The following is a 15,769-nucleotide window of genomic DNA, read 5'->3' as shown; positions in this document are numbered from 1 at the left end:
GCTGTTTAGCCACTTAATTCAAACTAGTGGAAGGCTAGCCCTCCCCAGCTTGCCATGGTGGCCACTCTGGGCACAACCAGGGAAACTCTTCTGCCCCCTCCTGGCCCCGGAGCCCTTAAAGGGGCACAGTCTGGCTACGGTGCCCGTGCCAGGTGGAAGCCTGCCAGCACCCAGCCAGCAGACCCTGCACCTGGCACGGCACGAGCCAGCCACCCGCTGCCTCCCAGCCCTCCGCCTCTTCCCGGGACCAGGCTGGCGGCTCCCGGGAATCTGCCTTGGGCCGCAAGATGTGGGCGCCCGCCTGGTCTAGTGTGGACATTGTGAGCCTCATCCAGGTTTGGGGGGAAGCCTCCAATGTCCACGACCTCGTCACTAGGCGCAGGAAAGTGGCCTTCTAGGGCAGGATAGCTGCCAGCCTGGCCACCCAGGAGCAGGTTTGCATGAAAATCAAGGTGGTCGAGTGAGACCCCAACCCTGAACCCTGATCTTAGAACATAAAAACATAAGAATGGCCATACTGGGTCAGACCAAAGGTCCATCTAGCCCAGTAGCCTGTCTGCCAACAGCGGCCAACACTAGGTACCCTGGAGGGGATGGACCAAAGACAACGACCAATCCATTTGTCTTGTGCCATCCATCTCCAGCCTTCCACAAACAGAGGCCAGGGACACCATTCCTACCCCCTGGCTAATACCACTCCATAGACCCAACCTCCATGAATTGATCTAACTTCTCTTTAAACTCTGTTCTAGTTCTAGCCTTCACAGTCTCCTGCAGCAAGGAGTTCCACAAGTTGACTATTTGCTTTGTGAAGAAGAACTTTCTGTTATTAGTTTGAAGCCTGCTACCCATTCATTTCATTTGGTGTCCTCTAGTCCTTCTATTATAGGAACTAATGAAGAACTTTTCTGTATGCACCCTCTCCACACCACTCATGCTTTTATAGACCTCTATCATATCCCCCCTCAGTCTCCTCTTTTTTAAGCTGAAAAGTCCCAGTCTCTTTAGCCTCTCTTCATATCGGACCTGTTCCAAACCCCTGATCATTGTAGTTGCCCTCCCCTCTCCCAGCCTCTCTCTTCACCTCTCCCACCTCTTTTTTCCAGTCTCCCCCAGTTTTGTTCAATAAAGAGAGTTTCTATTTTTGACCACACATGTTCTTTATTTTGTACATCAGGAAGGGGGGCTAGGGAAGGGAAGGTGGAAGGAGGTGAGGGAGGAATGGGGTACAAGCCCCCGATGAGGACTGGGGTGGCTCTGTGGGCTCTTTGGGGCGGAAACTCTCCTGCAGCCCCCTGATTGACACCCCCCCCCCTTCCCGGATGGCAGCCTGCGGCAAGTGCAGCCGGGCTGATGGCCGAGGGCTGTGATGTGCCGAGTGTGGGCACTCAGGGCACTCCAAGACAGGACTGCTTTGCAAGCGGGAAACCCCTGAGAACTGTCTGTCCGGGATGGGGGTCGGGTCCCTTTAAGCACAGCCCTCTGCTAGCCTGAGACAGCAGCTCCATGCTCTAAGTCCTAATCTGATACCCTGCCAGCACTGCTTCTGACCATCCTTAACCTTGGTTCAGGGTCTACTCAATGTGGACATGCTAGTTCGAATTAGGAAAACGCTAATTCAAACTAGTTTTTAGGTCTAGATGCACTAGTTCGACTTAGCTTAGATCGAATTAACTAATTCGAATTAAGTTAGTTCGAATTAGTTCTGTAGTGTGGACATACCCTATGGCTGTGTCTACATTGGCACCCTTTTCTGGAAAAGGGACGCTAATGAGACACTTCGGAATTGCAAATGCCGCGGGGATTTAAATTTTCCCAGTTGCATTTGCATGAACATGGCTGCCGCTTTTTTCCTGCTCGGGACTTTGCCGGAAAAAAGCACCAGTCTAGACGGGGATCTTTCGGAAAATAAAGCCTTTTCCAGAAGATCCCTTATTCCTCTTAAAATCAGGCAGCCATGTTCATGCAAATGCCATGGGGAAAATTTAAATCCCCGCAGTATTTTCAATTCTGAAGTGTCTCATTAGCATCCCTTTCCCAGAAAAGGGTGCCAATGTAGACACAGCCTATATGTATGTGGATGTAACCCCAAGGAGATGACCTAGATTCCTGGGGCTCTGTCTGCTGGCAGCTCAGGGACAGGCGCAGGGAGTTTGCCTTGGCTCCCCCTCCCTACCAGGGCCAGAGTCTGCGCAGCAACCCATAGGGAGTGAGATGCCCCTCCCAGGGAGTTCAGGAGGGGAAGGAGGAGCCATTGGTTGGAGAGTCTGGAGCCAGCCAGGGAAGGGGAAGCTGGCTGTGTGGGAGCTAGTGAACCCCAGGCCTGCATGCAGGGTTCCCCCTGAGAACTAGCCTCTAGGGACCGGAAGGCAGGATCCCTCAGCTGGGTGTTATGTCTCCACTGTTGATTCCCAGTTTGTGGAGTTTGCTGGGAGGCTTCCCCAGCGAGGCAGAGCTGGCTCTTCCGCTCCCTGTGTGAAACCAGCCACCATGGTCAGCTCTGCCCTGTCTGCTGGTTCGGGGCTGCTGCCTGCTGTGCGTGTGTCTGAATGCTGGGCTAGGAGATTATAGTTTGAATTTTGGTACAGTTGTGTGGCCTGCACCTTGAGCCCTGCACCCCTTTGTGGTGAGGGGAAATTTCGGGATTGAAGCAGCCTGATTCCTGCCTGAAGAGACCAGCTCCTCTGCAGTGACTGAGTCATCTCTGAACCTGAGACTCATCCATGGAGTGTGTGAGTGCAGCATCTTATAGGGTATGTGTACACTACAGCGCTAATTCGAACTAAGCTAATTCGAACTAACGCATCTAGAACTAAAAACTAGTTTGAATTAGCGTTTTGCTAATTCGAACTAGCAAGTCCACATTGAGTGGACTCTGAACAGGGCTTAAGGATGGCCGGAAGCAGTGCCGGCAGGGCATCAGAGGAGGACTTAGAGCGTGGAGATGCTGTCTCAGGCTAGCCGAGGGCTGCACTTAAAGGGTCCCGACCCCCACCCCGGACAGACAGTTCTAAGGGGTGCCCCGCTTGAAAACCAGTCCTGGCTTGGATTGCCCGGAGTACCCACACTGGGCACATCACACCACTCGGCCATCAGCCCGGCTGCACTTGCCGCAGGCTGCCATCTGGGGAGAGGGGGCAACTGGGGGGCTGCAGGAGAGCTTCCACCCCCAGAAGCCCGCAGAGCCAGCCCAGTCCTCCCCATCGGGGGCTCGTACCCCATTCCTCCCTCACCTCCTTCCACTTACCCTTCCCTAGCCCCCCTTCTTATTGATGTACAAAATAAAGATAACGTTTCTTCCAACATTGACTCTGTCTTTATTGAACAAAACTGGGGGAGACTGGGAAAAGGAGGTGGGAGAGGGGAAGAGAAAGGCTGGGAGAGGGGAGGGCAACTAACATGATCAGGGGTTGGGAACAGGTCCCAGATGAAGAGAGGCTACAGAGACTGGGACTGTTCAGCTTAGAAAAGAGGAGACGGAGAGGGGACAGGATAGAGGTCTCTAAAAGCAGGGGTTGGGTGGAGAGGGTGCATTCAGAAAAGTTCTTCATGAGTTCCCATAAAGAAGGACTAGAGGACACTAAAGGAAAGGAATGGGTAGCAGGCTTCAAACTAGTAAGAGAAAGTTGTTGTTCTTCACAAAGCAAATAGTTAACCTGCGGAACTCCTTGCTCGACCACCTTGATTTTCATGCAAACCTGCTCCTGGGTGGCCAGGCTGGCAGCTCTCCTGCCCTAGACGGCCACTTTCCTGTGCCTAGTGCGGAGATCGTGGACGAGGTCCACGAGGTCCGCACTATCCCAGGAAGGTTTCCGCCTCTTGCGGTCCAGGGCAAGCTCCCGGGAGCCGCCAGCCTGGTCCCGGGAAAAGGGGGTGGGCTGGGGGACATCGGGTGGGTGGCTCTGTGCCGTGCCAGGTGCAGGGTCTGCTGGCTGGGTGCTGGCAGGCTTGCACCTGGCATGGGCACCATAGCCAGCCCGTGCCCCTTTAAGGGATCCGGGGCCGGGAGGGGGGCATAGAGTTTCTCTGGTGTTGGCCAGAGTGGCCACCAGGGAAACCTGGGTAGGGCTAGCCTCCCACTAGTTCGAATTAAGGGGCTACACACCTCTTAATTCAAACTAGCTAGTTCAAACTAGGCTTAATCCTCGTAAAATGAGGTTTTCCTAGTTCGAACTAAGCTCTCCGCTAGTTCGATTCAAATTCGAACTAGCGAAGCGCTATTGTTATCGAACTATGAATGTTAGTTCGAACTAACGTCCGTTAGTTCGAACTAACATTGTAGTGTAGACATACCCATAGTTAGTAAGTCAGGGAATTTATTTAGGGGTTTTATTACCTGCTGCATATTAAACTTGTGGGGGATTTACCGCCTTCTCCCATGTGAGTCCTTTGGGCTGTACTGGACCTAATCAGCCCCTCTGCTAAACCACTGCAGAGAAGAATTTTGTGGTCAAAAGTCATCAAGGGCCCCAACAAAGTGCACGTACCAACGGGACACTGACCTTACAGTTGTTGGGCACCGGTGAACTTAAAAATAGTGTTTTACCCTGTTCTGTTCTATTTGTCTCCTGTTTAATATAACTGTGTTTATTATAGTGTATGTGTTTGTATTATTTTCTGGGGGTCTCCAACTATCTGGCAAATACGTGGGGATTTCCCTGGGTTAGAATTTTTCTCCCAAGCTGCCCTGGTGACCCTGCCAGGAAGGAGTGAGGGGGGTGGAGGCACCGCTAAATAAATCCATCGGAAAAAATAAAGTTGAGTGGGTGGCGGGATCCAGAAGAACCCAGACCTCTCCATCAAAACCTGTAAGTAGATTGGCCTTAAAGAAGGTAACCAGGTGGAGAGGGGCGCTACATGTATCTTTAGTACTAAGCAATTAAAACAACAATACAAGGCATCACAAGCATTAAAAGGCATTAAAAGCAATATTTAAATGGAATAACAATCTACATCTACTCCTTAGCCCAATTTAGCAGCTTAATTCTTAATTCAATTTAACACACTCACACACACTCACCCTCTGGGGCTGGCCAGACCCCAGGGAATGTTGGTTAATTTGGTTGAGGTGGAAGTCCAATGTGCACATCACCCCAATATGCCGAATCGATGGACTCCAACTTGTGGGGGGAAATGGTGTGGTACATATCCCCTCGGCAGGGGCCAGGCCAGTGGGATGCCATCCACTGGCTGCACACAGTCCAGGTGGGGTGATGTCCGTTAGTGACACCCCCTTCTTCTTACTGGTGTGTCCACGACCGATCCAGAAATATCCGGTTTTTGCACCACTTGCCTCACCACTAGTGAGAAACAACGGTCTGTCCTTGGTTAGACTCTTCCCTTGTTACTTTTCTTATCTGGCAATGCTGGAAACGCTGCCTCAGCCACATACACAGAGTTCTTTTATTTCCCACGGTCCTTCTTCTTAAAGTTGTAAACACGTCCATAATCCTCCAGGGGTTTTGTCCAGAACAAACAAGTCCATAATTCTCTGGGGCGCTTGCCTGGACCTCAGCATGGCCTCTCTTCAGCTCACTTATTGTTGATTCACTCATGCACTCATGCTAACCATTCACACTACCCATGATTCATGACACAGGTGACAGAGGAAAGCTGGTTCAGTGGTTAGAGAACTGAGCTGGGTTCAGCTCCCTGCTCTGGCCTGGTTCCTGGAACACTCGGGGTAAGTCACTGGGCTGGGATTCCCAACCCAACTCCCCTTAAGGTCAGTCAGTGTTAGGCACCTACACAGCTCTGTGAATCCCATAGTCGTGTCGTGCTTCGGTTCCCCCACCTGTAGCATGGGGCTAATAGCCCTGCCCTGCCTCACAGGCAGGTGAGAGGATCAGTACAGCGATGCCCAGGAGGTGATCACTATGGTAGTGGGGGCCAAGGCAGCACCCTCAGCCTGGTCCGGATCAGGAAGTGTTGCTGGGGCAGTGCCCACTGCTCAACCACATTCAGAAAGACTTCCAGTCTCCATACAGATTACAGATTCCTAACTACACACACAGACATTATACAGATATGTGAAGAGTAGATACAGAATCAGAAGAAAGCAAGCTTTTGTTTGCCCCCTCATATGGCCCCCTTTGTACCACGTTTGGGGCGAACACCCCCCCATGGGTGCAGCAGTGACCCGGCTGCTCCCCTCAAAATCCAATAACGTGACACTTCTGAGGTGCGACTGTGCAGCCGGCTGACTTCCTAGGAGGAACAGGCATTGAGAGGGGGGAGCACAGGGAATGGCTCAAACATCCCAAGGGGTGGCCAGAGGCAGGACACTCGCCTTGCAGCATGGGGGGAGGGGGCGGCCATGACATCACACAGGCCTTTGGCAGGCCCTCCCCATATTAGGCAAAGATGGTGGGGAGGTGGTGTCCTCACTGAGAGATGGTGACATCAGCCAGGCACAAGAGGGGCAAGGCCGGGATGACCTCGTAGACCCCTGTGGCATTTGCTAAGGCAAGTCTCTGTCTCGCGATGTCTCTCTGAGGGTTCCTGCACGTGAGCGCCTGGAGGAACCTCTGTCGAGCTTCCTCCTCCTTCTCCTGATTTGCCTACAGCCCAGACGTCCCTGCGGAGAAGGTAAGAGCCTCCGAGGGGGTGGGAACTGCTCAGTCTGATCCACCTGGTCCCAGCTGGATTCTAGGCACGGAACACTGGGTGAAAGGGTCGGAATTTTATTCCCCACCTGGGGCTTTGTCCCTTAGAACCACTGGGGCCGTGGGGGTTTCTCCTGTTTGGTTTCTCTTTCCCTCCATCCCACCCGCATTTCTCTTCTTTTCTTGCCTCTTTTGTCCTCTTCTGCTCCCCACCCCACATCAGGAGCTGGTCTCCCGGGAGTCAAACCAAAATGGTGGGGCATAAATAGTGCTCTGACTGGGATCGCCCCCATGATGTGGGCCATGCTTTGGGCTCTTTGGTGAGAATGTTCCACCGCCCTCCCTCAGTCTCTCCGATTGGCAGGACAGGGGCATTGATGGGGAGGAGTCTCAGGTCCTTGACCTTGTGCAAGTCTGAGCCAGTACGTCAGACCCAAGGAGATGTTTCGCTAAGGTTGGTGGTTCTCTGTGTTCACTGTCTTGGGGCCAGACCCACTTCCTCAGATCATATTCTGGAAGACAATTGGCATTACTATATACACTAAAGGAATAGAATGAAAAAAGTGAACACATTATTAACCTGACAAATCAGATTAAGTACAGAAGGTGGGGTGAGGGAGAGGTAGGGAGGGAATAGCTGTTTATGAGTTAATGAATGGCTAATCAGGGGGTGATAAGTGGGGAAGCTATCATTGTAATGGGCAAGGGAATTAGCATCTTTGTATCTTTGGAACATCGCTTATTTGAGTGCAGGGAGCTGTGTAAATACTCCCTAAGGTGCTGTGGGACAAAGTTACTGGCTAACAAGGCTGCCCCTCTGAAACTAGTTCTGTGACATCCTTTGGAAGTGCTTCCCAGTCTGCTGTTGCTGTCAATAATGTGCTATATGGGAGGGAGGGAGATGCTCTCTTATAACCTCAGCCTCTGATTGCCCCTCCCCTCCTCCTGCCAGGGCAGAGCGCAGCAAGGGCCTGGCCCCTCCCACTTCTCTGCACAGGTGCAGACATGACAGTTCTCTGGAGACTTCCAGCAGGCTCCTGATTTCTTTGAGTCACCCCCCCTCCCTTCCTGCCAGCTGCACTACAGGGGTAGGACCAGGCAATGGGGAGCATCTCTGAGTCATGGGCTCTAGCTGCTCCTTATCGAGTGAGGCTGTGTCTAGGCTGCAAGTTTTTGCAGCAGAGAGTATGCTTTGTGATGTCATTAGCATATTTTGTACTGATGCTTTTTGCATAAGAGGTTTTGGTGCAAAAAAGAACAGCGTCGCCACTTCTGTTTTTCGCCTAAAAGCTGTTTTGTACAAGATCCGGAGAGGCATAAAGATCTTGTGAAAAAAGGAGGTTTTGAGCAAAACAGAAACAACTACACTGCTTCTTTTTGTGCAAAAACCCTCTTGCGCAAAAAACATCAGTCCCTCATTAGCATACTCTCTGCTGCAAAAACCTATCAGTGTAGAGAAGCCCGAGAGAAGTAAAAGCAGCAGCAGAAGAAGAACAGAAGCAGCAGCAGAAGAATCAAAAGAGGAAGAAGCAGAAGAAGTAACAGCAACAGAAGGTACAGCAGAAAGAGGAACAACAGAAAAAGAAGCTGCAGTAGCACAAACAAAAGAAGAAGAAGCATGAAAAAAGCAGGGGCAGAAGAAGTAGCAGAAAAAGAATAGTAGAAGCACCAGGAGGTAATAGCAGCTGAAGAAGAAAAATTAAAAGAAGCAGCAGTGGCAAAAGAAGAAAAGTAGCAGCAGCAGGAGAAAAAGCAAAAGAAGGAGGAACAGAAAAAGCATCAGTAGCAGAAGAATCAGTAGCAGATTAAAAGGAAGCAGAAACAAGAAAGAAACAGCCACAGAAGCAGCAGCAGCAGCAGAAGAAGAAGAGACAGCAGCAGATTAAAGCAGAAGTGGCGGCAGCAGCAGCAGCAGCAGCAATAGTAGAAGAAGCAACAGAAAAGGATGGAGCAGCAGAAGCAGATGAAGCAGCAGGAGAAATATCAGAAGAAGAAGTGGCAGAAATAGAAAAGTAGCAGCAGCAGAAAAGCAGCAGCAGTAGTAGATGCAGCGGAAGAAGAAACAGCAGAACAAACAGAAGAAGCAGCCTGAAAAGAAGTGGGGCAGGGAAAGTTGCAGGAACAGAAGCTGATGAAGCAGCAGCAGCAGCAGAAACAGTAGGAGAAGTAGCAGAAGAAAAGAGGCAGGAGGAGAAGAAAAAATAGTAGCAGAAGCAGAAACAGAAGCACAGGAGAAGAGCAGAAGAAATAGGTGGTAGCAACTACAGCAGTAGAAGAAACTCAGCAGAAGCAGCCGTGGCAGAAGAAGAAAACTAGCAACAGAATAAGTAGTAGCAACAAAGGAAGCAGGCGCAAAAGTAGCAGCAGAAGAATCAACAAAAGAAACAGCAGGGCTGTGTCTACATTGGCATCCTTTTCCTGAAAAGGGATGCTAATGAGACAAGTCGGAATTGCAAATGCCGTGGGGGATTTAAATATCCCCCGGGGCATTTGCATGAACATGGCTGCCGCTTTTTTCTGGCTTGGGGTTTTTCCGAAGAAAAGTGCCAGTCTAGACTTAAGCAGCAGAAAGAACAGAAGAAGGAGAAACAGAAAAACAAGTAGAAGCAGGAGAAGCAGAAACAGCAGCAGCGGCAGAAGAAGAAGTAGCATCAGAAGCAGATGAAGTAGCAGCAGCAGCAGATGAAAAGAGAAATCAAAAGCAGCAGAAGCCATCAACAGAAGAAGAAAGCAAAGAAGAAAAAGCAAGTAGTAGCAACAGCAGAAGAAAGAGCAGCAGCAGCAGGAGAAGTAGCAGCGGAAGAAGAAACAGCAGCACAAACAGAAGAAGAAGCCTGAAAACAAGTATGGGCAGGGAAAGGTGCAGCAACAGAAGCTGGCGAAACAGCAGCCAGAACTACTGGGAGAAGGAGCAGAAGCTAAAAGGCAGGAAGAGAAGATATAGCAGCAGAAGCAGGGACAGCACTGCCCTGCATTAAACAGCACTGCATATTTTACATTCGAAAGAGGCTATTTTGAAATTTGGTGCATCTGCACAGCACCAAATTTTGTAATAACGTGCTCTTTCGAGCCGTCCCTTATTCCTCGTACAACGAGGTTTACAGGGCTGGTGAAAGAGCGCGTCCGCTATTTTCAAACTTTTTCTGAAATAGCAGATGCGTTCCTTGGATGTGGCGTTGCTATTTCAGGATCCTTCCAGGATCCCGATACAGCAATGCAGTCGAGACATAGCCCTCAAGGAGCAGAAGAAGTAGCTGCAAGAGAAGAAAGAGCAGCAGCTAAAGAAGCATCAGCAGAAAAAGAAGAAACAACCACAGCCACAGAGGAAGCAACAGGAGAAGAAGGAGCAGCGGCAGAAACAAAAGAGGAAGAAGAAGCATGAAAAGAAACGGACAGAAGAAGAAGCAGCCACAGAAGCAGATGAAGCAGATTGAAGCATCAGAAGAAGACACGGGTGAAGCAGCAGCGGAAGAGGCAGCAGCAGAATAAGTAGCCCCAACAGTGGTAGCAGGAGCAAAAGAAGAAGAAGAAAAGCAGCAGCAGCACCAGCAGCAGCAGGAAAAACAGCAGCAGAAGTAGAAGCAACAGCCGAGTAAGAAGGATCAACAGAGAAAGCAGGAGCAAAAGCAGCAGTAGAAGAATCAGCAAAAGAAATAACAGAAGAAACAGTGAAAGCAGCAGCAGTAGCACAAACGAAGAAAAAGCAGCGGCCACAGAAAAAGCAGAACCAGAAGAACCAGCAGAAGCAGTGGCAGAAATAGAAAAGTAGCAGCAGCAGAAAAAGGAACAGTATCAGCAGTAGAAAAAGCAGCGGAAGAAGCAGCAGCAGCACAAAGAAAAGAAGAAAAAGCAGAAAACAAGTAGGAGCAGAAGAAGCAGCTGCAACAGAAGCAGATGAAGCAGCAGCTAAAGTAGCATGAGCATCAGAAGAAGAGCAGCAGCAGAAGAACCAGAAAAAGAAGTAGCAGCAGCAGAATATAAGGAGCAAGAGCAGAAAAAGAAGGAGTAGCAGCAACCTCACAAGAAGCGGATGCAGAAGAAGTAGCAGCTACAAAAGCAGCAGCAGCCATAGATGCTGCAGCTGAAGAAGCAGCCGAATAAAAATAGGAAGTGAAACGCTGCAGATTGAGAAGAATTGAAGAAAGAGGCCATAGCAGTAACAGCAGCAGCAGCAGCAGAAGAAGAAGAAGAAACACCAATAGAATCAGGAGCAGCAGCAGAAGAAAAGTCGGAGCAGAATAAGTAGCAGTAACAAAGGAAGCAGGAGCAAAAGCAGCAGAAGAAGAAAGAACAGAAGAAACAGCAGTAGCAGCAGCAGATTGAAGCTGCAGAAGAAGCAGAAAAACAAGCAGGCGGAGGAGAAGGAGCAGCAACAGAAGAAAAGAAACAGCAGAAGAACAAGCATAAGAATGAGAATCAGAAGAAGCAGCAGAAGAAGTAGCAGCAGCAGATGAAAAGAGCAGTGGTAGCACAAGAAGAAGCATCATCAAAAGAAGAAACCAAGAAGGAAGACGCAGAAGAAGTAGAAGCATCAGCAGAAAACTGTAATCGCAAAGGAAGGAGCAACAGAAGAAGAAAGGAAGCATCAAGAGCAGCAGAAACAACAGAGGAGAAGAAGAAGAAGTGGAAGAAAAGAGGCAGGAGCAGAAGAACTAGAAGAAACCTCAGCTGAAGCAGAAGCAGCAGACGCAGAAGAAGCCACAGCATCAGATCACAAGAACAAGCAACAACAGAAGAAACATCAGAAGAAGAAGCAGAATCAAAGAGACAGGAACAGCAGTAGAAGAAACAGCAGAGGTCCAGGTTGGATATTAGGAAACACTATTTCACTAGGAGGGTGGTGAAGCACTGGAATGGGTTACCTAGGGAAGTAGTGGAGTCTCCATCCCTAGAGGTGTTTTAAGTCTCAGCTTGACAAAGCCCTGGCCGGGTTGATTTAGTTGGAATTGGTCCTGCCTAGAGCAGGGGGCTGGACTTGATGACCTTCTGAGGTTTCTTCCAGTTCTATGGCTCTATGATTCTATGATTCTAGGAGGAGAAGCAGCGGAAACCAAAGAAGCAGCAGCAGTATAACAATAATAAGCCACAGCAGAAAAGAGCAGCGGAAACAGGAAGTAGCAGCAGCAGAAAAAGAAACAGCAGAAGGAGCAGCAGAAGAAGTGGCAGTAGCAGAAGGAGCAGCAGACTTTAGCAGCAGAAATAACAGACTAAGGAGAAACAGAAAAAAAAGGGGGAGCAACAAACTTTAACAGCAGGAAAAAAAGACTAAGGAGAAAGAGAAAAACAAGTAGAAGCAGGAGAAGGAGCAGCAGTAGCAGAAGAAGCAGATACAGCAGGTGCGGCGGAAGAAGAAGTAGCATTAGAAGCAGATGGAGTAGCAGCAGCAGATGAAAAGAGAAATCAACAGCAGCAGAAGCCATCAACAGAAGAAGAAAGCAAAGAAGAAAAAGCAAGTAGTAGCAACAGCAGAAGAAACAGCAGCAGCAGGAGACGAAACTGCAGCAGAAGCCGCTGTAACAGAAATAAAAGGAGGAGCAACAGGAGAAGAAGCTGAAACAGCAAAAAGCAGCAGAAGTAGAAGCAGCAGCACACACTAAAAATTAGAAACGGAAAAATAAGTACGGAGAGTAGAAGCAGCTGCAAGAGAAGCAGATGAAGCAGCAGCAGCAGCAGCAGCAGCAGCAGAAGGCGAAGAAAATAAAATAGCAGCAGCAAAAGCAGAAGTAGCAGAAGAAAAAACAGCATCTGAAGAAGCAGCAGCAGAAGGAAAGTAGCCAAAGAAGGAGTGGAAGAAGAAGCATAACAACAAGTATGGGCAACAGAAGGAGCAGCAACAGTAGCAGATGAAAAAGCAGCAGACAAAGGAGAGGCAGAAAAATAAATAGGAGCAGGAGAATGAGCGGCAGTAGCAGCAGAAGAAGGAACAGCAACAGAAGGAGCTTCAGGAGCAGCAGCAGATTTAAGCTAGAGAAGTAACAGCAGCAGAAAAGAAGGAGTCATCAGGAACAGTGGCTGCAGAAGAAGAAGAAGAATGAAAATAAGTAGGGACAGGAGAGGGAGGAGCCACAGAGGCAGATGAAGCAGCAGCAGAAAGAGCAGCACTGCAGAAGCAGCAGCGGAAGAATAATAAGAATAATGAGCCCCAGCAGCAGAAGAAACAGGAAGTAGCAGCAGCAGCAGAAGAATCACCCGAAGAAAAAGCTGCAACAGAAGAAGAAAAGTAGCAGCAAAAGAAGCAGCAACAGAAGATGTGGTATAAACAGAGGGGCTGTGTCTACACTGGGCCCCTTTTCCGGAAAAGGGATACAGATGAGACAAGTCGGAAATACAAATGCAGCAGGGATTTACATTTTCCCCGCTCCATTAGCATGAACATGGCTGCTGCTTTTTTCCGGCTCGGGGCTTTGCCGGAAAAAAGCACAAGTCTAGACGGGGATCTTTCGGAAAATAAAGCCTTTTCCGAAAGGTCCTTTATTCCTGATTTTAGAAGGAATAGAAGGACAGAGCTAGGTCAAGGGAAGGTTCTGCCTCCTGCCTTCCTTCCCAGTAGCTTTCCAGTACGAACCAGCTGTGGGTGTTAGCACTGCCCCCTGCCTGGCCCTGCGATGGGATAAGAGTTACCTGGGGGTGGGTTTCTAGGTCTCTGTACGGAGGCCTGAGTGTATTGTGATGTCATGTGTGACAACAACAAAGAATGTGGCTGCAGCATTCTTATCCTGCCTCCAGTCCAACTGGTTGGCAACGGCTGGTGCCCAAGGATCTGAGAGACGTGAACTGAGCCTCTGTCAAGAACCTCAGGAAGCCGCTGTCCCCGCGGGCGTGAGAGAGGATGAGTCTGTACAGAAGGTAATTCCCGGAGTCTTTCCCTGCCCCCGAGAGCCCACCTTGGAGATTGGAGCCTCATCGGCCTAGGACAGATGGGGACAGGGGCTGCAACAGTCACTTCCCAACACTCCGTTTTGATTTGACTCGGGGCATCTTCCCTTCTCCTTCTGCTTCAGCCTTTCCCGTGCTCCAGAGACAGATGGGGATGATTTTCCCTCTCTGCCGACTAGTGGGGGTGAATTTCCATGTTTCTTACTTAAAGGAATCGTAGCAAAACTTGAGTAGAATTTGGGTTTATGTCTCCATGGAGCTTATTCCTCTTGGAGGTGCCCCTAAGGCATCCCCTGCCTTCAGGGTGGGTAGAGAAATGTTTGGTGTCAAGTAATGATTGTCCAGTATCAGTGTGTTCAGACAACATCCAGCTCAGAATGTACAGAATTAGAATAACAAAGTGCTATTTTAATTATATTGAAAATGGTACAGCTCCATAGCCAGTCCCAAACTCTCATGTGGGTGCTTCTCTCAGAAACTCAGAACCCCATAGGAATTCTCCTCTACCCCCGCCAGCCTATAAAATATCTGTGTAAATTCCCTCTGACATTCCATTCCAGGTAACGGGTTGAAATAAACTGCTACCTCATTTTGTCACGAGTCTCGGTGTGTTTTCTTTGTAATTTTTTGGTGACCTCAGTTCTGATTCGATGTTCTAAACAGTGTGAAAAACTCTTCATTGAATGCTCACTGGTTCTTTTCCCCCTGCTAACAAAATCCAGATTTTGAAATACTTGACAGGAATTAAACACATTTGCAGCTGATACTCTGTCCTTGCAGTGCTTCAACCCCGCTACTTAACAATCTTTTATTCCTTTTACTGGGTTTGATGGGAACAGAGGGTTCCTCATTTTCAGCTTGGCCCCTATCTGTAGCCAGAGTCTCAACATTCTGAGCACAAAGCTGTGAGGTTTGAGAGAAGGCCCAGCTGAGAATCATAGAAAATAGATGGGACCAGTGATCCCTCTAAGATTCTCCAGCCACGAGTTTTGTCTTGTGCACCAAGAATGAGGTCGTGTGCGCTTGTTGGGATTTGTGCCACTAAGGCACCTGCAGTTACTAACAAATACCTTAGATATATTTAAAATGTTATGGAAGAAAGAATACTACAACAAGGGATCGTTGGCAAGGTGCCTGACTTTAAATGTTTGTTTACTATGAAATCAAATACATTGTTTTCAGTAGCCATTTGGTATCTTACAGGTGTCCTGTTCCTTTGAGGCATAACACAAAACTGCTATTTCTTGGCATAGCAAACAAAATCTGTTATTCATATTGACATATTAAATAAAAAAATTGTTACAGTTTATGCTTGAAATTAAAGATTACGTCTCTTGGCTTGATGCACATGAAAAAAACTTTCTACAGGCAAAAGTGTTAGAGAGTCTCTGTTGTTGTGACTTGTGAAACAAAAACTAAATCATTTGGTTTTAACACAAAAAATCACTTCATTTATTTGCTGTATGTAGAAGAGCACTAATCACAGTTCTTGTCTGTCTGTCACATGATTTTCAATTGGACCCTTCTGAGCACGTGCTGACCGCCCCCACCAGCTCCTGCAGCAGCTCCTGCAGGCATGTGCACGTGTGCTCTGCCCCCTGGCTCTCCTGATGAGGTGCATCATGTGCATGTCCCACAGCAAACTACAGCCTGTGAGTGTGAGTGTGAGTGTGAGTGTGAGTGAGATCGATATCACCGTGAGCAAGTGATACCCCTGTGGCCTGCAGAGTGTGTGTGTGGGGGGGGGGGGCTGCCCTAGACTAATTGACACCAACTGGCGCCCTAGGTGATCAATGCAGTAGGCGCCCCCCCACCCCAAAGGCATATATTGACTGAGGGGTTTGGTTCTGTGCTGGGGAGAGGGGGGCTGGGGATGGAGTTCTGTGGCTGGGAGTCAGGAGGTTAGGGGTTGGGGGTTTGGGGATGGAGTTGGAGTTCTGGGGTCTGGGAATGGAGTTCTCTGGCTTGGGGCCAGGGGGCTGGGGGCTTTGGATCAGGGGGCTGGGGCCTGCAGACCGGGGGATGGAGTTCGGGGGCCGGGGACAGGGTGCCAGCCAGGGGGATGATGTGTAAAAGGGAAGTCAAATCCCCCGGAGCCATTGACTCCCCTATGAGGGGCACGTACAATATACATACATTGCTAATGCTTAGATATATTTGCTATTTGTATAGGAGTAAGACATGACAAAGGTCAAGGCCTGTCACAGGTAATAACTTATAATAAGGAGACGAGGGGAAGTGAAACCAGTCTTCTGTTAAGTAGAGATATGGATAGATTCCACATCCTT

At 49.1% G+C, this 15,769-nt stretch overlaps 1 protein-coding gene across 5 annotated transcripts in view; it reads left to right on the top strand.

Moving 5' to 3' along the window:
* The window catches only part of LOC142823105 (C-type lectin domain family 2 member D-like), a 250,235-nt gene that overhangs the window by 140,205 nt on the left and 94,261 nt on the right, over nt 1–15,769 (top strand). The gene's annotated exons all lie outside the window — the stretch shown is intronic.

The sequence above is a fragment of the Pelodiscus sinensis genome, chromosome 32 (genome assembly GCF_049634645.1).
Source record: "Pelodiscus sinensis isolate JC-2024 chromosome 32, ASM4963464v1, whole genome shotgun sequence".
In the NCBI taxonomy this organism is placed as follows: domain Eukaryota; kingdom Metazoa; phylum Chordata; order Testudines; family Trionychidae; genus Pelodiscus; species Pelodiscus sinensis.
Note: the sequence above shows the minus strand (reverse complement) of the source record. Positions and strands in the feature narration are given on the sequence as shown.